A 22998-nucleotide genomic window follows, 5' to 3' on the forward strand; every position below is an offset into this window, starting at 1 on the left:
AGACAGTGGCCTTAAGCGACACACTAGATCAACTGGATTTAATTGGTATCTTCAGAGCATTTCACCCAAAAGCAGAAGAATATATATATTTTTTAAGTGCACATGGAACGTTTTCTAGGACAGACCACATGTTAAGGCACAAAAAAAGTCTCAATAAATTTAAGATTAAAATCATATCAAGCATCTTCTCTGGCCACAATACTATGTAACTAGAAACCAATTACAAGAAGATACTGAAAAATATACAAAGATATGGAAGCTAAATAAAATGTTATTAAACAATGAATAGGTCAACAAAGAGATCAAGAAAGAAATCAAAAGATACCTTGAAACAAATGAAAATGAGGACACAACAATCCAAAATCTATGGGACACTGGGAAAGCAATCCTAAGAGGGAAATTCATAGCATTACAGGCCTATCTCAAAAAAACAAGAAAATGTTCAAACAAACAATCTAACTTTACATTTAAAGGAACTTGAAAAAGAACAACAAATAAAGCCCAAAGTGGGTAGAAAAAAGGGAATAATACAGATCAGAGCAGAAATGGAGTCTAAAAAAACATATACTATTTTTTCAATATTTGATGTTATCTATTTTATATGACTGCTAGTTCTTTCTTACACATTTCTTCCAAATTAAAACTCAAAACTCTGTGTTTTAATCTCCTCTAAACATTGCAAAATGTTCTGATTCAAAGGTTAGAGCAAGGACATGACATTCAATGGCAAAACCAGAGCTTTCAGGTGCCTTTCTCTAAGGTCCTCAGAGCAGAGAGCACAGTCATTTCAGGTCAGTTTATTTTCGAATGTTCCTATCCTGAAGGTACATATTAATGGGGGGAAATTCTATAAATAATTTAGAACCCATCTGGTAAAAAACTAAAAAATGTATAATGTATATTTTTCTAAAGTTCTAGGGTTAATATATTTGCCTATAACAAAAAGCTATAGTTTTTTAGTTCTAGCTGTACTGCTGCCTAAGGCAACTGTAATTCCACCTTTTCTTTAAATCTATTTTTTTACTGTATTTTCTTACTATATTGTGTCCTGCTCTGCTTTTCTATGTCATTATTTTGAAGAACTGTTTCAACTACATGTTATAACTGACTGCAATAAAATTGTCATTATCAATAAAAAGATAGCACAAGCAAGAGCTAAAAATAATATCTGGTAAGATCTGTCACTTTAACTACCTTATTCCCAGCTTGTCACAAAAACAATAGTTTGGGTGGAGGCTTTTATGTGCAATAGAGCCACCTGATTAGAGTTCTGAGCCTTTCTTACATAAGCTCAAAATATCATTAATTGTACACAATCTCCAAATGTTTTTTAAGCAAATGAGAACTTAAATCAGTCTGATGCAGGTTCCTAGATTCTCTTTTTGGTAAAAATAGTTACTCCTTTTTTATATTCACATATTTATAAAATTAAATTGTGTGATTACAGTAACAAGTACACACAGGAGCAAAGAGTATGCACTTGGACAGAGCACCACTCACTCCTTCAGGGGAGCAGAAGCGCGATCACACCCCAGGGAACAGGGACATGAGGCCAACGTTCAGGGCTTCACAGAAACTTGGAGAGTATCAGTCAATCTGTAAAGCCTCTTAAGTGAAGGTCAGTTAACCCTTCCCTTGTACACTTTTCCTTGAGAAAAAATGGGACCCCTCTTTTCCAAAGTAATAGCTAAAAGAGGCACTGAAAGGGAAGCAAAGGTACTTGAAGGATAGTAAAGAAAAATAAATATTTACTCTTTGAATCTATGTTAAGGACCAACCCTATACTTCCCATTCTTACTTCATATTTTTAAATAAAGGCGTCCCAAGAAATTTGATTAGTGTATATGTAAATAAATAATAAATGTCGATCATAATTTTTAAATATTATTTCTCTTAGTGAAACAGAACTCATTTTCCAAGTGAATCATACAGTGAATATATTTCTCCATTTTGATACACATAATATTGTATTTTCCTTAATAATGAAGTCTGGCCATCAGAACTGTACTAGTCAAACTAAAACAGCTAATGTTGACCATCCACAAAACCATAAGCAGCATAGGAGAACATGAAAATGCTAACATAAACAAGTAAAAATTTCAATTAATTTTTAGTACAAAATGATAGTACAATATCACAACCAGGATACTGACATTAATATAGTCAATACACAGAACATTTCCGTCAATACCAGGATCACTCACACGTTGCTTTTGTTATAGCCACACTCACTTCCCTCTCACCTTAACTACTGTCAACTTCTAATCTTTTCTCCATTTCCATAATATTATGTCAAGGGTATTATATAAATGGAATCCTATGTTACTTTTAGGGACTATTTCACTAAGCATAATTTTCTGGAGGTCCATCGAGGTGGTTGTATGTAAGAATAATTTGTTCCTTTTTATTGCTGAGTATTATTCCATTAAATGGTCATACCACAGTTTGATTTAACTATTCACCTGTCAGACACTTGAGTTGTGCTGGTTTGGGGCTATTAGGAATAAACCTGCTATACACACTTCTGTACAAGTTTCTATGTAACCACCCATCTACAACTTCTCTGGGATAACTGCCCAAAAGTGCACTTAACTGGGTCATACCATAATTTTGTGTTTGGTTTTTAAAGAAACCACCAAATTATTTTTCAGAGTGGTTACATCATTTTACATTCCCACCAAAAATGAGTAATCAGTTCTCTGCATCCCTACTGGCATTTGGTAATGTCACTGTTTTTCAATTTAGCTGTTCTAAGGTGTGTGCAGAAATACCTCACTGTGGTGTTAATGGACGTTTGCCTAATGACTAATGGTACTGAACAACTTTTCATGGGCTTACTTCCTATCAGTATATCCTCCTCAGTGAAGAGTCTTTTCCTGTCTTTTGCCCATTTTCTAATAGGATTGTCTTCTTAGAATTGAGTTTTAAGAGTTCTTTATATATTTCAGGTACCAGCTGTTTTGCAAATGTATGGTTTATAAATATGGCGCCCCTCTCTTCCACTTGTCTTTCACCCTCTTAGGGCCTGTCACAGGGAAAAAGGATCTAATTTTGATAAAGCCTACTTTTCCGTGTTTTTGGTGTCATCTAGGAACTCTGCCTAGAGTTCTAAATTTCTCTAGATCCCCCCAAACATTTCAACTTTTATGGTTGTATAGTTTTATGTTTCATATTTAATTAAGCCCATGGTCAATTTTAGTAATTTTTGTTTAAGGCTTAGACTTAGATGAAGTTTTCTTTTTTTCTTTTTTGCCCATGAATGTCCCAAACAGCACTGCTTAAAATAGTAAAGCAAAACAGAAAAATACCCCAAATGTTCATCATCAGAACACATGTGTAAACTATGGTATGTTCATATAATGGAATGGCAATGAAAAGAAAGAACTAACGGTACATGCAGCAATATCAGTGAATCCCAGATATTTGATACTGAATGATAAATTGTTCCAGAATATTGTATACACATTATGATTGTGATTCCATCTGTATATGCTTCTAGGACATACAAAAATAAATTAGGGATATAAAAAAACATGGTAACATATTTTTTTAAAAGAGAATAAAAAATGAGAAACAGAATTTAGAGAGGGAACTTCATCCCTGAGGTGGGAGTAAGGAAGAATGGGATTGGGAACTTCAAGGTTGATGATAAATTCTATTTCCTAAATGGGGCATAGGAGTATTTACTACATTGTCATTCTGGATACCTTATAAGTTAAAAAAATAATTTTAAATGTTATTTTTTAAATTGAGATTTGCATATGCAATAGATGGAATGTTTTTGTTCCACTCCCTCAAATTCCCATGGAGGAACCTAATCCCTAGAGTGAAGAGATTTGGAGGTGAGGCCTTTGAGAGGTGATGAGGTAATGAGGGTAGAGCCCTCATGAATGAGATTTGTGCCCTTATAAAAAAGGTCCCAGAGATCTCCTTTGCCTTTTTCACCATGAGGACAAAGTGAAAATGAACGTGTGAACCACCCATGAACCAGGTGAAGCTGGCCCTCAGCAGACACCGACTACCGCACCTTAATGATGGAATCCCCAGCCTCCAGAACTGTGGAAAGTAAACTTCTCTCCATTACACACTACCCAGTTTATGGTGTTTTTTTGTTACACTAGCCCAAACAGACTATGACAGCATAAGCAAGAACTAGAAATAGTATCTGCTAAGGTCTGTATTTTAATGACCTTATCCCCATCTGGTCACAAAGCATTACAAAACATAATATAGGGACGTGGCAAACAGACACCCTCATTGGGACAGATGACTTCTGAAAAGCCCTACCCATCCCACAAGCCTCCCTCTGTCCTTGCAGGCTCAGTGCCTGACTTCTCTTTCAACTCTAGGTTTCCCAACTCCAATTTCACCTAGGTTCACCTTGGCTCCGGTTTCCTCTGTGTTGTTTTAGAGTATCCTAATCTCCTCGTCTGGCACTGCTTGGAATGAGCATCAACATCTGACCTCTTCATCTTATCCTCAGGACTCATCTTCGTAAAAGATGGAGAGGTGACAAAGGATGAGTCTTCCCCACTCTCAGTGGTGAGGATCCACAAATGAACAAGTTTCTAATGTGAAGATCTACAAAAGCTAGCCTAGACCCTCATTTCAATCTACATTGACAGTAACTTCCTCAGCTATATAAGTATTCACACATATATTATTCTAATAAATTTGAGAATATGGATATAAAAACAAAAATGGAAGTTCCCTTTAAAGAAAGAGGAAATAAAAGTCTTTAACCATGACAAGAACTTCGCAAAATACATAAATTATTATGCAAGGCACCAAAAGACTGCTTATTGAATAGGTAATTAGCCCTTCTAATGGGTGGGACCCTGGTTCCCCCTCTCTCTTGCCATCCTCTTCCCTCTCCCTCCCTCCTGCACATGCACACACATGCTTTTTTGCTGGTTAAGAAATTCTTAAAAATGATCCATACAATACAACCACTATATTAGCATATGCACATGTGTGTTCAGTATCCTGTATTGACTTTATACCAAATATTACCGGCAAACTAACATCCTAATGTCTGTGCCAGCTCGATCTGTCGAAACCCTTTGTCCCCAGTAACCGTAGTCACTCGTTTCAGTCAAATGAGTATGGTATTTACTGATTATAAAATATAATTTTAAGATGGCCAAAAACAGTAATTCGAAAAGCAAAATTTGCTTCTATTTTTGAAGTTTATCCTACAAAGGACAAATATATTGAATTATTTAAAAAGATTTCTTTTAAATGTTTCAAGTTCTAAAGCACAACTGCTTTTGTAAGAGATATCATTAATTTCTTAATAGAGCATTAAACCTGGTCCCATTATATCCACAATGGTAAATGCTGTCTAATAAATAAATGGGTGATTAAATCAGGGTCACTGTCACTCGGGTAACTGTTTAATACAGAAACAATTTATTATACATATACTCTACAAAACTAAAGCTGAGCAATCAATAATTTTGTCTTCCTTCATCTACAAGTAGCTTATTCAACTTTAATGAGTAAAATCAAAGGTGAAAGGGAGGGTTGTAAATCACCAAGATTCATTTTCTTCTTAATTCCCACTCGAATCTATGCAAAATGTTCAGTTACAGACAGTTAAGGAGAAGCTGCTGTTTTTGAATATATAATTGCTATTTAGATGATAATGGCATGGATGTCCCAGCAGAACCATGATCCAAATTTGAATAAGGCCTTAATGAAGGAGGCTAAAGAAGAATGGCGAATGAAATACAACAGTGTCAGCAACGGACCTTAATGAAGCAAATTACTCCAGTACCTTTGTAATTTAGGAGGAGCTGCATAAAAAAGTGACAACTAAAGGATCAAAAGCAGGACCTTTGCAAACTAAACATGCTTAAAACATGACATCACTGTCTGGGCAACCAGGCCTGTGGAAAGCAGCCTCGATGTTTGGGTTTTACAGCTCACATCACAAAATAACTACATTAAAAGATCTGGCGAGGCAAACCAGTTCCTTAGAAAGCATCTTTATATTTCAAGTTAATTACCTTTCTGAACAAAAGGGAATTTAAATATCCAAGGATATCCCGGCTGATTTTTAAAAAGCACTAGATGTTAACACCAAGAATAGATTTAAGGCAAAATTAAGCTGATTTCTGGGTCATACAAAACTGAAAAGGTCCTTTTTTTAAGTTCCAAAAAATCAGCTATTCTCTTATTATTTGTTAAATTTGTGAAGCATACAATGCATACTACTTAGTAAGTGATTGAATCATTTTACACATTCATATTTTAAGATCAATTTCAGTTATGCAAAATTGCACTAAGGCATATGGCATTCCCATTGCCAAATGAAACATACGTTTAACATGCTGAAACGATTTACCGGAGGCAACATTGATGATGGTGCTAGGAATGGAACACAAGGCTTCTGGCTTCCAAGAAAGCCGTTCAAGGCAAGTAAAAAGTGCTGTAGTTATAAATTTAATTTGATACCCATAAGGATATTTTCTCAAGTCTTCTAAGTTATAGTAATTTGATAATAAAATTCATTCCTTATTAATGCTACAGGCAGGTCAGCGAGCTTACTATTATAGCAGATACAATTTTTGTTACACAGACCAGTATTCACAGGACTACAGAACCTGATTTTTGCCTCTTTATCCCAACTATTCAAATATCTGCAGAAATTGTAACCCTACAATCCAAAGAATGGTAGTTATGTATTTATGACGAGAAAACAGTTTCTCAAGATTAATTAATGACTACCCTGACACAGTCGTGTTACTGTTTGTAGGGACTGATTAAAAGTGTTTTGACTTCAAAGATAAAAAGGAGACAAGAATATAAACCTGGCACTAAGAATGACTTGTCATTGTCCTGAGTGGTGTGGCTCAGTTGGTTGCGTATCATCCTGTAAAGCAAAGTTTGCTGGTTAGATTCCCTGTCAAGGCACAAGTCTAGATTGTGGGTTCAGTCCCTGGTCAGGGTACAGGCAAGAGGCAACCGATGGATGTTTCTCTCTCACATCACTGTTTCTCTCCTCTTTCTCCCTCCCATGCCCTCTCTCTAAAAATAAATAAATATTTTTTAAAAAAGAAACAGGCTCACCATCATTTTCCTGGGCCACTCTTAGGATCCTAGGCACCATCACCATTGTACTGTACTGAATTATCTTTAGAATCTAAGTCAAGATGTTCTATTTAAAAATAACAGAAACAACAATAGGATGTAGAACGTACTGGTTTGGAACACAGACAGTCTAGTTTGAAATCCCAGCTCTGGCAACCTTGGGCAAGTTATTCAGCCTCTCTCCCAATTAGTTTCCCCATCTGTACTTGGGAATAATAGTACTAAGTTCTTAGAGCTACTATGAGGATTGAGTTAAAATTAGATATCATCATTGTTATTTTTATTACCCACTAGTGTGTGTCTTTGGATGGATTATTTAAGCTTATGTACCTCATTTTCCCCAGCTCTAAAAAATAATGTTACCTAATGTTTTTAGGCATAATTTAAGTGAGCTTTGGAAACTGCTAAAAAAGACCAAAAATATTCTATATGTTGTTAGCACCATTATTAGTTTTAACTTGCCTTCCTAGAATCCCTGAACCGAGTGCAGTGCTTGTGTTCTGCTGCTATTTCCTGAAGTCGTCCCTGGCTCCTCCCATCAGATGAGCTCCAACCAGCAAACCTAGACTGGTGTGACGACAAGGTTGGCCTCACTGTGTCCACCTCTTCTAGATTTTCCTCAGCCTTTACATCAATAGGTTTTTTTAGACTTCTTTGATGAGTTCTCTTCTTTAAAAGATGGTTATCCATTCTGTTTTAATTCAACATGTATTTCACTTACGTTCACTAATTTCTACTCTTACTCTTCCAAAAGTCACTCAATACACACAAACACTACTGAGCATCATCTACTTTCTTTTCAACGCTCAGACTCCATGATCACTTTGATTGGTGACTGTCATAGCTTATTTTAAGAAATAATGATTCCATGTATGTTTTTCTCCATGTAAAAATAGCAACAAAGATTTCTGATAATGAATTATAGATCACATACACTTTTCTGTTTTTAAATATGTTCAACAGTTTCAGCCTGAATTATAATTAATTGTCTTATAATAGAAATATTCAGATGATTATCAAAATAATGGATTAGATAAGTATAGTACTTAGAATCAATAACATAAAATATGTATTATGTATTTTGTGCTAATATACTGAATATGGACTCTATGTGTAGGTTACATTGAACAAGTGACCCAAACTCATTGTACTTACTTCCTCCTACATAGTTATTTTATTATGCTTACATCATGACTTGAGTACCTTTTTAGAACATTTAAAGTTACTTTTCACTCATTTCATTCATTGGAGTACTTCGAAGCACTATAATAATGTAAGTGGTAATTATGATTAAAAGCTGCAAAGATTATATTTTTTATAAGCCAGTTATTGTTCCAAAACACAATCTGAATAATGAGAAAAACAAAATTGTGGTGCATCATGTATACAAACTTCATCACAATCATCTTCAAGCTCATACACTCATTTCTTATGGCATACAGTGCAGTAAAAGCTGATGTAAGTTGAGTTCTCTTCATACCAGTGCATAAAATGTTTTAAAAAACAAAGACTGGGCCCTGGCTGGCGTAGCTCAGTGGAGTGAGCGCGGGCTGTGAACCAAAGCATCGCAGGTTCGATTCCCAGTCAGGGCACATGCCTGGGTTGCAGGACACGGCCCCCAGAAACCACACATTGATGTTTCTCTCTTTCTCCCTCCCTTCCCTCTCTAAAAATAAATAAATAAAATCTTAAAAAAAAAAGACTGGTTTACAAAACATGTGAGAACTGGGGCTCCCTTCAACTTAGAATAATGACAATGTCAGAAAGGGCATCAGCAGTCTTGTGTCATGGATGCCAAGGAGCCCTGTGGTTCATGTGATGTCATACTTCCTCAGTACATTAACCTGTGTGCTGAGTAACTCCCTTTCCGTTCAGACAGCAAGTACTACTTAGGATATGCCCCATCCTCCCTGCCTATTTTACTTATACCCAAATAAAACACATCATTATTTTTTTCAGATGCTGACCTTCTGTGATTAAAAACTATAAATTAAACTGATTCTTTGGTACAGAAGAAATTTTCTAAAGTAGCAGTTCTTAACCTTCATAATCTCAAGGCTTCTTCCCACTCAAAAATTACTGAGGCCCTCAGAGAGCTTTAATTAACATCAATTACATCTATTGATATTTTGTCATATTAGAAATCAAAACTGAGAAATTTTAAGTATGTATTAACTCCTTTAAAATTGTTTTACATGTTAACATAAATAGCATGTTTCATGAAAAACAGGTTAAAAATACAAAAGTGTAGTGAACAGGGAGGCATTATCTCTTCTGTATTATTTGCATTATTTTTGAAAATCTCCTTTAAGTTCTGGCTAATGAGTAAATAACTGGGTTCTCCTTTCTGCTTCTACATTCAGGCTGTTGTAATATGTTGTGTGGCTGAAGTATCTCAAAACCCAGGGGCCCTGCCCAGGTGGTTCAGTTGGTTGGAGCATCATCCTGTGCACCAAAGAGCTGCAGGTTTGATTCCTAGTCAGCGCATATACCTAGGTAGTAGGTTCACTCCCTGGTCGGGGCGTGTACAAGAAGCAACTGATCAACGTTTCTGTCTCACATCAATGTTCCCTCTCTTTCCCCCTCCCTCTCTCTCTAAAAATCAGTAAATATATCCTCAGGTGAGAATTAAAAAAAAAAAACAAACACCATTACAGACTGAGATATGTAGTTGGAAAACAGAAGACTTCATAGACCCCTTGAAAGTATTTCTTTGATAGTTTCTGAGGCTCCAAGGCATGTCTGTGTTTCATAATTAAAACATCTTACTGGCCAAAGAAGAAAGAAGTGAAAAAACTTCTCAAGGACTCAGCCTCAGCCTCTGAGCTGATTAGCACAAATTGTTGGCACTGCCTGCATTGTAGGCACTTGTATTCAGGGGTGGTTTAAAACCTGAATCTAGACCTCTAGAATTCAGAATAGATTAGAAAAAACGTTTTTTAAATTACTAAGATATTTTTGCCATGTGTGTTGTAGGTCCATACAATGGAGAAATTTTCTTTTTCTTTTTACTTAATAAGTGAAAAATTAGAGTCCTGTCAAAATGGTAGTTCATATTAAAAAGTTTAAAATTACATAGGTAAACTAAATTGGAATGGTAACTTACTCTTTATTCGAAACTTTGATAAAAGATCAGTTTAAACAGCAACCTTAAACAAGAATGCACAAGTTAAATAATTCAAGGAACTGACAGAATTCTCACTGCAGAAGCCACATTTTACGCACATTTTCCAAATCTTAGCAAAAACAGTTGCAAACATCAAGGGGATGTTAATCGCCATTCTAGTGGGCAACAGTAATTATTTTTGGCAAATAAAAAACCCTACAGCTGTACTCAATTATATGAAGAGCCATTCAGTGAAAGCTTGGAAAGCAAGAATTTTAAAAGGAGGCAGTAAATTCAATGAGTATAGTGCTACTAGAAGACCAGCTGATGGCATTCTCTGTGAAATTCTGTTGTGGCTGGTCTTCCAACTTCAAAGAACACATAATAAATTCATATTATAACTGAACTAGAGAATGATATAAGTAAAGACTGAGTGTTTTTTGCCCCTGCATCTAGGGCCATGAGCTGTACAAGTGGGCACAGCAACTGTGGGTTAACACACAAACTACTGGCTTACCTCTCAGCATTTTCAAGAAAAAACAAACAAAAACCAGGGTACTCATGGTCAGATAAGGTGGGCAGGATAGCATCTGGACTTATCAAGTTTGATTCATGGGAACACATTTCAGAGATTTTAATAGAGGTCAGAGGAAAAATAAGACTCAATTTAAAGAAAATCACTTAAAGTAATTTATTTAAAACTATTTGTTTAATATGTTAAAAATATTTGCCTTGTATTTTCACATTGGGTTGGCCAAAATGTTTATTTGGTTTTTCCGGTAAGATCACTCTAGTAGCACTTAGTTGTCCTTAACTTCATTTGAAACAATTTTGTTAGATTGTATTGTGACAGATGTCGTATCAGCATGCATTTTTTTTAAAAGTATCAAAATTGGTACATTTTTGTGCAGCCATTTTAATATTCAAGATTGAGAAAAACATGTAACATTTTTGGCATATTATGCTCTATTATTTCAAGAAAGGTAAAAACACAACTGAAATGCAAAACAAGATTTGTGTGTAGAGAGAAGGTGCTGTGACTGACTGAAGGTGTTGAAAGTGGTTTGCACAGTTTCGTACTGCAGATTTCTCACTAGACGATGCTCCACGGTTGGGTAGGCCATTTGAAGTTGGTAGCAATCAAATCAAGGCACTAATTGAGAACAATCAACGTTATACCACTCTGGCAGACTCAAAATACCCAAATCAATAGTTACTGTGAAAATAAAAATGTATCTTTTACATTACACAAAAAACTAAAATGGACTTTTTGGCCGACCCAATACTTGAGGGCTATTCACATGGAAATGAAAAAAAAAAAGTTAAAATACATCAGGAAAAATACTGACAATAAGAATTTAAGTGGGAATACCTGTTTCAAGTATTAGAAAAAGAACACCCAAGTTTATATAAAAGCCATTTGAGTGTGACTGAAACCTAGGTATCTGATCCCCCAGAGCAGGATTCTATCTTACTTCATAAATAAAATACCATATTTTAAAAATAAATCCTAATAAAACATATAACATAAAAACAGTACCGAACTGTTTCTATCTTTCCTTGAAGTTTGAGAAGCACAGGAACTCCACACCCTGACGGAGAATATCAGTTATAAGGGGGGACCCAAAAAAACCTGGAATTATCTTCTGCAGGGCAGGCTTCTTATAGTACAGGCTTTGCCTGCTAGGTGAGTGCTCTAGGAGCCCATCTGTATCAGTGTGCTAGCTGGAGTTGCTGTGAGAGGCTGTGCACAGCTTCAGTGATTTTTTTTTTTTGAAGACTCTTTCAATGCATTTGCCCATTTCCTGATGGGTGATTTAGGGAAGTACCTGTCCACAGGGTGCTGAGTATTCAGCAGTTTTGGACCAAAAGCAGCAATGGTTCCCGTGCCTCATGCTCCCTATTCACCCGATCTCGCCCCAGTCCACTTCTTTTTGTTCCCCCTGATAAAAAAAAAGTCCTCAAAGGGAAACATTTTGCCTATGTGCAACAGGGGAAAGAAAAAAGCAGCAGAAGCTCTAACAGGCATCAAAATCAACAAGTTCAAATAACACTTTGAGCAGTGGAAAAAATACCTTGATAGGTGTATTGTATCAAATACAACTTGATACAAGGAGAGCACTTTGAAGGTGACTGAAGTTTAAACATGTAAGAATAAATACACAATTTTTTATAAAACATTCTGGGATTTTTGGGTCCCCCTTCATATATTTCCGACCTGTTAAACAGCTAGCTAATAGAGATTCAGAGTTTTAAAATGTGAAACAGCCTGCTATTATTGTACTGACTGATATTATCAAATGCCATACTTTTAAAGCCAAGCTATGAATAATTTATCCTATAAAATACAGCTTTCAATCACAAAAATAATGGGAAAGGGAGATGATTACACATCTATACAGTAATCACTTCTCTAGTTTGAAATCCCTTCTACAAAACCCAACTGTATGTGACTATATTTCCATGTCCCTTTTCTGCCTGGATTTCAATATGAATTTCAGTTCTACTTTTTACAAATCATGACCCTCTCTTGTTGGGAAAATTCATAAAATAGGAGAAGTCAGAAACAGAAAAGGGACATATAGATGATGGCAAAGAAGTAGCAGAAATGGTCACAGTGAAATAGTAGAAAAGATAAAGGGAGATGGCAGGAAGTAACACACTTGGGTACACCGGGAAAGCAAAAGATCAGAGGCGTGGGTAAAGGGGTTTGCTGTGAAATAAATGGGGAAAGGCCCACGACTGCAAAAACGTGGATATAAGGAGGAGGAGCTGATAAAAAGACAGGGAAGTAAACATCTACACTTGTTCCATTGATCATCCTAACAATCAGCCTCCAAATCACATTTCTCTGAGACCATAATCGAGCAGGGCCTGTAAGGCAGAAGACCAAGGTTAACTCTGAATCATAAAAGCAGAAAGACACAGTACATTTAAATGACAGGGGTGGCTCAGAAAAATGTTTCTTTATAAAATTTTATCTCTGCAACAAAACAAAAACAAATTTACAAGCCAGAGACAGATCTGGGAAAGTCCCTAGCAAACAAGGAATGGGAAGTGGCATCGAGCAGTACAATTTCCAGTATCAGTAATTTGACATGTGTAAAATGTCACGTAGGTCATCTTTGGTGTGCTTTACTGTTTTCCTACAGCAAATGCAAACACTTCCACAGGTACACCTCCAGCTGAAGGCCTCCAACCTTAGTTTGCCCTTAAATTTTTAAGTTATTGGCCACAATTTCATCTTTATAAGAGTTCAGAGCCCTAAGCCCCACAGTTAGCAGAAAAACATGGTTGAATCCTTTAAAATGAAATGTATATATTGAAATAGGTTCCATTCTACCTCACATGTTTTTCTCTAAGGATACAGAACATGCTTATTAAATGCTTGATACATAACTGAAATATTAACCAAATCTCCATAGAGATCCAAATGTGAATGATACATAAATTATTTTTTCTCAGCATAAATTTTTGGGTTTGGAGTTTCCACCATCAGAAACAAAAAATTAGTTACTTCAGTGAGCATCTCTAAATATCTGAATGGTTGAAAAATACTGCCACACTTCATGAGAACAAAACACCTCATTACTTTCTTTTTTCACTTTACTTCAGAACTTAACCCTATTTTTAAATCTCTTTTTTCTGAGTATAATCTGACTGCAAATAAACAAAAGACTTATTTCCACTTATGTAAATAGTATTATTTATAACCCAGAGCTCAGTTTAGAGGTCTTACCATGCAAATCCATCCACTCTCTCTCACGCAACAAACATTCACTGACCACCTCATATTTGTAAGGCGTTACATGAGCACTAGGGTTACAGAGCCTCACAAGGTGTGGTTCCCCAGCAGTTGTGGAATTTAAAAAATACACCTTTCCTCAGTCAAGACAGCGCTGGTGCTAAATGGGAAAAGCCTGGAGGAAGGAAGTTGTCTTTCGGGTCCTAAACTTAGAACGAAATCTATTTCCAGGATAACCTTACAGACTGTAACATCACATCAGGGATTTGCTTTTCCAGCAGAGTTTCTGGAGTGAAACTTTCCAGGGCTCCTGTTTAGTTCAGTCTGGTGACACTATTTTTAAACAGTTTAATGATTTTCTATTTTAATGTAAGTAAAAGTAAATGTATACTTCTATTTCATGATTTCTTATACAATTCTAAGGCTTTAAAGAAATTAAAATTTTAACCTGAGGCCTAAGTTTATGAATGGTGAAAGCACAAACATACTTAACCTTTTTTTACTTTAAATAACTTTTTATTTTTCAGTTACAGTTGACATAAAATATTGTATCGGTTTTAAGTGTAAACCCAGTAACGGATAAAAATCCCAATAAATCTCATACCCATCTGACACCACACAGAATAGTCACAGGGATGCAAAGTACAGTATAGGGAATACAGTCAATAATATTGCAGTATCATATTTAACTTTCAAATCGTCAATTGGAAAAAGAGTCTAAGAGACCTAAAAACTCATTCCATCACCTTAAAGAAAAAAAACACATTCTATTATCTCAAAAATTACCTAAGGAGAAAAAACACAAAGCCACTGTAAGAAAGATCTGACATTCCCATAATCAGTGAAGTCAGCGCCCCTTAGAGCTGGGGGAACCCATACCCACAGAGCTCAGCATTTACATGCCGCAGGAAAAACCAGGGTCTGCTTTTGGGCTCCAGCTCCCTTTGAGACGAGTCCATTTTAAGACAAGATTCTCATTCACCTTGCCATCAAATAACCACTAAGGAAGAGGGGCAGGTAACAATAAACAGGGCTGGGGGAGGAAAGGTGAAAGAGGTCACCGCAAGCAGAACTTGAGAAGTTAAAGCTGCACCATCCACAGTAAAACTGGTCACTTGATAGTCACAAGCTTGGACTGAACTGGCCGAACAGGATCTCCAGTTATACGATATACCACAAAATGGGAAAAATATTCTGAAAGAATCAGGTCTGCAATGATTCACTCTCAAACACTTTTTGTTAAGTCAGGTGGGGTCTGGGTGAAGAAGTGATTTCTAAGCAAAGTTCTAAAAATACTGAAAGTCTCCTTACAGCCATTTCTCAGTCCAAACTTCCACTGGTTTGGTTGACACTGATGGCAGAAATACAGGGGGAATGTACTCACATAATACTTGCAAAAAGCACTACAGAAAATGCTCTATCGTTATTTTTAAAATGAGAATTATTATTTTGCAGCCTTCTCACAGAAAATTGATCTATGTATATCTTCATTAATGTCACCAAAAAAATATTTGATGATGTTTATAACAATTCATTATAAATAAAATCCCTTCAGAAACAGAGATGTGTTTATTCTTAGTGTTTAGCAGCATGGTGTCTAAACGCTGGGCACTCAGTATTTGTGTAGGAACTCAATAAAAATTTACTGAAAAAAGTGATTAACTGACTAGAAAGCCATGAATGGTTTATAAGGATGCTATGAGTCTCCTGAACTTGTAGGTGAAATACTAGGCCCATGGATATATGGGCATTTTCCAACAGATTCTCAGACAAAAAAAAAAGGATAAGACATATTTTCAGCAATGAGTGAATTATTTATCTTTCAGGGAGTCGACCATCAGTATTGCTTGTCACTGAGATTTTGAGAAGAACTTGACAACAAAAAGATCCTGATAACATATTTTCTGGCAAGAACTTGAAGTGCAAAATCTTCTATTGCCAATTAAATGTGGAATTGTCTGCTCTGACAGACAAATGGGCAGAGAGTCAGCCTGATTAGAAATCCACTCCAAGCAACTCCCCAAACAAAAGGCCATTTAACAGCCCTTATGAAGTGGGCTGAAGGAATACCAAAATTATCCTCTAAAACACTTCTGGTCTCATTAGACAGAGTCATGTAAGCAACTAAGGAACTCTGATTTATACTTCTCCAACCCGAAGATGAGCACCCCCAGGAGTCTATGAGGCATGTAAGAAGATACGTGACAACAAAGGAAAAACACAGCAAATCTCCCAGCATCTAATTTACTGTTTGATGCTAAATAATTTAAAACATTTTATGTTAAAATAATCACAGCTATATTATGCACTGAGTGAAAAAATCACTTGAGTTTAAGATAACAACAGCCCCAAGGGGAAAAACAATTCCTTAAAGCTAAGCGCCCAACCCAGAGGTTTTTAGGGGGTGTGTATCCATGCTCCTTCATTATTAGAGTACTTTGGAAGAAATGCTTGAGCAGAACTGCCACGAGAGAGGTCACAATAATTTTTTCAAATTGTATTTTATGTTAGCCCTTTCCTAAAGTCTCTAAAAGGTACCCATAAGATATTGTTTCAAGCAGACAAATGTAAGGAACACTTACAGAGGGTTAAATATACGGTGACAGAAGGAGACTAGACTGTGGGTGTTGACCACATAATGGACTGTGCAGATGTTGTATTATGAAGCTGTACACCTGAAATGTACATAATGTTATTAACCAATGTTACCCCAATAAATTTAATTTAAAAAGATGAAATGAATGTTACCGGCTTCATGGGTCTTTAAGAGATAAGCAAATTAAATACTGCAACTCCCTGGCAAACTTGATAATTCTGATGTTAAAGCAAAAACTATTAAGCAGTTCTTTTAGAGAAAATTTAGACAGAAATACTGTGAGAGACCTGTCCAAAAAAACCTACACAATAAGCATTGTTGTAAAAAATTAATCTCTCCATTCAGTCCAGCAAAGAGTCAGGTACGCATTTCATTGAGAAAAGATATGTGTTCATCAAGATTTTAATGAGTGACAAAATAAGGAATATTTTTATAAGAAATAAGGAAAACTAGAAATAAGAATTAAGACTAAATAGAGCAAAACAATTTGATATCCTCACTGAAAATTATGTGATTTACCACAAGACTATTCCTACTGGCTGCGCCTGGAACTCAGACTAAGACTGAAGTTCTACAGAATGGGGAGCATGGGAGATGGTGTTCACTGAGCTCACTACGCTTAGTCACAACCGGTTCCACCTCACATAGTCAGATGCCCAGGAAAAATCAATAAATCTGGGACCAGTTTTATGTTGCTCTTAAAAGATTTCAGATGAAATGTCTGAAAAGGAAAGTCTTTAAAAAGAAAAAACGGGAATGTCTACATTATTAAGTAAACCAGTTGGCAAAAAACACAGCCCACTACTCAGTGCCCACTCGGAGCAGTTTGGAAGGCAGAAAGTCTGTACAGAGCGTTTTATTTAGCTCGAGCTCATGAGTCATTTGTTCTGTATGAGGGAGAGTTACTGGCAACAAATGAGGAAGAGCATTGAGATCAATAAATTTCAGGCAGCTGACATCAGTTAGTAGCTGGGGAAAAACACTTCCCCGTGGTCAAACGGGATCTGAATTTCCACAATTTCACTTACCAAATTCATGCCACAAGTTATTCTATTTCCAAACAGGCCTTGAGGCTAACTCTAGTGGCTAGACTCAAATCTTCTAAACAGTATTTTTTTAAGAAAATTAAATTTTTATACTAAGACACATCTAATAAGTTCCATGTAGTTTTTTCCAAATTATAGTTATCATGATACTTCACCAATCAGACCATGTTCTTTTTTTTTGTTTTTTTTTTAAACTAATTACTGTTATCAGTTTCAGCATTCAGAGGGTGAATCTCATATGAGCTCAAGCAGAAAAGTAATCATACTGGTAACAGTTTCATCAGAAACACATAGAGATACAGTGGAGTTCCAAAGAGTGTCATATAGCTAAAGGTTGACAATCCACCTCACTCATTCGCACTCTTGCCTTACAAAATCCAACTATGAGTGCAAAAAAACCCAGGAGGAATGCTGCTTAATTTATAATCAACATTTATGATCATGTGAGAAGACAAACATGGAAAAATAAAGAATCTAAAGGTGAAACTTGAATGATTCATTCCCGGTCATAGATGTAAAAGATGCTGGGTCTTCCTAGAATGAAAGTTGAAGGTCTCAGCTGAGATGCACATAGTCAGAAGCAAGGTTTCTTGATTCAGGGCCATAATGCAAGGGGTCAGATTCTGGCAACTGCAACTCCACTGTCAGAAATTCAATGCGTTACAGCCATAATGCCAAAGAACATGAAAAGCGTGAGTGTTCTTGCTCTGAGACTAAACATTTAGGAAGTTCTATGCCTCAAAGTAACAAGGAAAGGGCATGGTTGAGAAGCATGTGACAAAAAATGAGAGAATTGGAGTAAAAGTGAATTTAGGTCCAGAAAAAGACGGAGGGATAAAGTTAGTAGAATTTTTCTCTCCACATCCTTTCTTATCTAATAGAACATAACCATTACCATAAGTCAAATCCTAAAGATGGCAGAGACTGAAACTTCTGTCTGCGATGAACTGCGGTGGGAACAATGTTGACGGCAGGTGAACAAACTACTGTACGCCTACCTGGTGGGGAACAAGGGTGCTTAACTCTTCCTGGGAAATAACAAAATTCCTTGTTCCAAATGTTCAGGCTCAGAGATAAACTTCCAGCTACTTAGTAGTGCTCCTCTATATGGAGAAAAACCAAAGGTCTGTTTTTTTTATTAAACTTTTTGATATATTTGCTACAAGTGACTAATGACTCAATTGAAATAACAACTCAGTTGCCTTCAGCCAAAGAATCATGAACATGCATTCCAGGTCACCTGACAATAATAGCAACAAAAAAGGGATCTCATTCCTCAGCGAGAAAGACTTTTTTAAACAGTTGCTGTGTAAAAAATAGTATGATTCTAACTTTATTAACTAAATAATCAATACAAAAATCTACTGTGAAGGAAAAATTATATGTCACAGTGTGATTAGAATTTAAAATTTTGAAGTTCCAGAGAAACATCATGCAAGATAATTTACAAAAAGGAATGTGACTTCACATTCATATTACTAAAATTGCTGAGTAGATTAGACTATAATAAAATAGGGTACAGGCCTGTGCAATCCATTAAGAATGATAGTTTACAATAAACAATAGAAACTTCATCTTAAAATTGACCTCAATGTTTGAAGGATGCCTCCTAAAACACTCTAACTGCTGGTTTCATGAAAGTATTTAGGAAATAAAGATTGTCAACATTCAGGAAAACAGGAAAGAAAAACTTACAGAATTGGTTACCTTCTTTCCCCAAGACATTGCTTACTCTGAGAAACACTATAAATTATGAAGTTATTGCAAAAATGGATGAAAAGTTTAAAATGAGATTTCCCTACATTATATTCTGGCCTTCAATCTATCAAAATTATATTTATATCTTATTAATATAAACATTTTAAGAGAAACTAACAGTATTTATATTTAGTCAAATATTTGGTGAAGTCAAAACAGGAAGCACAATGCAAATTCTTCACAAAGAGTAAAATGCACATCTGCTTTTGGAAGAACTACAGTTTTCATGGCAGAATCAAAGATTCAGGGACATAGGAAGTCTGTCCAGAGAAAGTCCAGCCATCGTTATTAAAATGAGAATAGTTTGCACACATTGATGTAACCTGGCAGCCACGGAGAGTGGACTGGAATGTGCATGTGTGAACAATGATGACTTCACCATACTAGTCAGTGGGGACAGTAGAAGCTGTTGAGTAAGCAAGTGTACTGTGTGGCTATCACATTCAAAATGACTGAGTGAGTAAAGCAACAAATCTACATCAAAGTTTGCCTTAAGCTTAAACATTCCTCCACGGAAACTATTCAGATCATTCAGAATCCTGCAACTATGGGCAACAGGTGATTGGCAGCTTTATCACAACAAGGCCCTGCTCATGCATCTTTTCCTGCAGAGTTTTTTGGAGCAACATCAAATCACCCAGGTGACTCAGCCTCCCTACAGGCCCAATTTAGCACCCTGCAACCTCTGGCTTTTCCCAATACTAAAATCACCTTTGAAAGGAAAGAGATTTCAGACTGTCAATGAGATTCAGGAAAATATGACAGGGCACCTGTTGGTGATTGGGAGAATTGTGTGAGGTCCCAACGTACCTACTTTGAAGGGGACTGAGGCATCACTGTCTTATACACAATGTTTCTTTCTATCTTCTATCTTCTTTAATAAATGTCTCTATTTTTCATATTATGTGGCTGTATACTTTCTGGACAAATTTTGTACCATTAAATATCATTATAACTGATACAATTAGGTAAATACAAATAATCAAAGGGAGAAGAAATTAAATCACCTGCAATCATAAGATCCAGAGGTAAATAAGTGTTTTTCCTCCTAGAGACTTTTAGACACATAAACTACATACAACAAAAAGGTTCATGTTGAATATACCGTCTTATAAACTGCATTTGTTTACATTTTGAGAATAAATTCCTAAAAGAATTTCTAAGGCAAAAGGGATCTACTTCTTTTTTTAAGATTTTATTTATTTCTTTTTAGAGAGAAGGTAAGAGAGGAGGAGAGGGAGAGGAACAGCAATGTGAGAGAGAAACACCAATGGGTTGCCTCTTGTATATGCCCTGACCAGAGACCGAACCTGCAACCCAGACATGTGTCCTAACTGGGAATCCAACCAGCAACCTTTTGCTTTGCAGGACAACACCCACCAACTGAGCCACACAGGTCAGGGAAGGGAGGATCTACTTCTTTAAAGCTTATGATACCTATTGCCAATTTGCCTTCTGGAAACACTGAGCAAATATGAATTCCCACCAGCTGAGGGGATGCGATGTACAGCATAGGGAATATAGTCAATAACACTGTCATAACTTTCTAGGGTGACAGATGGTAACTAGACTTATTGTGGTGAGACCACTTTATAATTATATAAATATGGAATCATTATGAAATACACCTGAAACTAATAGGATATTGTATGCCAATTATACTTTAATTTAAAAAAAAATCCTCACCAGCTGGCAGCAGGCTGGCGCACATAGCACTCAATCCCCTTGCATGTCTGTCCTGGGCGTTCACCCAGTGAAACTCTTCGCCATTAGGATGTCTTTTTCCTCTTGTTGCTACCACCTGGTCCTTGGGAGTACATTAAAAAAATTAAAATTTCCAACATCATGAATACTGACACCAATTTCCTCTCTACTCCTGCCTCTGTTGTTTTGCGGGTGGGAATCTGTCTCTTCTTTTGCCCTCCAGCACCACCCTCCCTCCTCCACTCGCCGGCCAGCTGTTTTCCGGAAGACGGTGATGGGTGTGAGGGAAGTGCATGACTAGGGAAAAAAGGACTGTTTCCTCCACAGAACAAACCTCAGGACTCGAGAGGATCTGTCTAGTTCTATGTTTTTAAGATGTAACTAACTCTCAACATACTGTTCCCTGAGTAGAAGGTGAGCTAGTTTTGTCTCAGCCTAACTGCATCCAGGTTCCAGCATTAAGCTGTCGCCACCCTTAAGTTTTGGCATGGTTATAAAATGTTTCCCTCTGCCTCCATGAGTATTTTAATAAAAGATCAGTCAGGGCTAAATTAGAACTACTAGCCAGATAAAAATGCTAACTAAAAAAAAATCTTCAAACTGTTTTGTCGCTGGTAAACTGATTACACGCTTCTGAAGAACTCGATATAACAGAAAATGCTTTAGTACCATCCACTTACACGAACAGAGATTAGAATAAACTGAAGGATCTGTCAGTCTCTTTAAATATACAGAACAAAAAAAAGTATCACTAAAATGTTAAGCTATTAGAAACAAACTAAAACTTTAGAAATAAAAATCTAATCTAGTCTCCCAGTCACCAGATGATGACTCTACGCCCCTGTGAAATCTGATCTGCATAAAATGAGAAAAAGAGACAGAGTTCCCGTCTTCTTTCAAATGTAATTGTTTCATACAGTGAATGTCTCGAAGTCAAAATGCTCTTTGCAAAATATTATGAAATATTGATATTTTAAATTTTATCATACAAACTATAATTTTAGGAAAAATTTTATGTGTAGTAACTTAAGTTTAAATTGCTGTAAATATTCGATTTGTTTTACTTAACAGGTTATAAGGTAGAAATATAAGACCATGACTCTGACTATAAATGTTCAAAGAACAAAACAGCCATACAAATAAATGTGATTGTCCCTCTGCAAATTATTTCTTTAATAACCATTTGTTCCTTATTCATACATGTTATCTGCCTAATACCTGCTTGTAAAAATTAATGTTGACTCTCTCAAGAATTTAAGGAAAATTTTACAGAAACCCCTGAAATTCCATCAGCTCACTTTTTCCCTACCAACTGTGAAAGGACAGTTTGGCAGTACAACATCTCCGTCTGGTGCCAGGAAGGTGCATACAGAACACAACCTGAGAAATACAGGCTTGTGCCACGCTGAGCTCTACGTGCTCCAAGGGCCTATAACCCTGGAGACCTAGAAATAGCTGAAAGAAACTGCACTCCTTTGGGGAATGGGAAATGTTTAAGTATATCTGAACTTAACATATGAAAATATATTTGAGTGCATTAGCATATTTTTGTAACAGGTAGAAACCATAATTGAATTTTTGTGGTGGTAAATTTAAACCAACTCTAGCAATAAAAAGATGCCCACAGGCTAGAAAGGCATTTATATCTCGCTCTGAAGGCAATGCTTTTACTATAATTGTTTCATACCATAATTTGGTATTTTATATAAGGAAGCTTCTATACTATATTTATCTTCCTTTCTCCCCTTAACAAAAATAATTTACATACTTTAAACTATTGTGAATATACAACTCTCAATCAGAAATATTTGTATATAAGGCTGTTTAGAATTATCCCCAAGATGTCCTAAAAATGGTATACTGTATCACTCCTACCCTTTAATGCCAAATGTTATCAATCATAGCTCAACTGATAGGAAAAATGTAAACATTTAACAATAAGATTAAT

The 22998-nt window shown here is 36.1% G+C and overlaps 1 protein-coding gene across 4 annotated transcripts in view; it reads right to left on the minus strand.

Annotated features, from left to right (window-relative positions):
• UMAD1 (UBAP1-MVB12-associated (UMA) domain containing 1) overlaps window positions 1-22998 on the minus strand; it is a 197903-nt gene that overhangs the window by 142761 nt on the left and 32144 nt on the right. The gene's annotated exons all lie outside the window — the stretch shown is intronic.

Source organism: Phyllostomus hastatus, unplaced genomic scaffold (assembly GCF_019186645.2).
Source record: "Phyllostomus hastatus isolate PE091 unplaced genomic scaffold, TTU_PhHast_1.1 phas_scaffold_78, whole genome shotgun sequence".
Taxonomy (NCBI): Eukaryota; Metazoa; Chordata; class Mammalia; order Chiroptera; family Phyllostomidae; genus Phyllostomus; species Phyllostomus hastatus.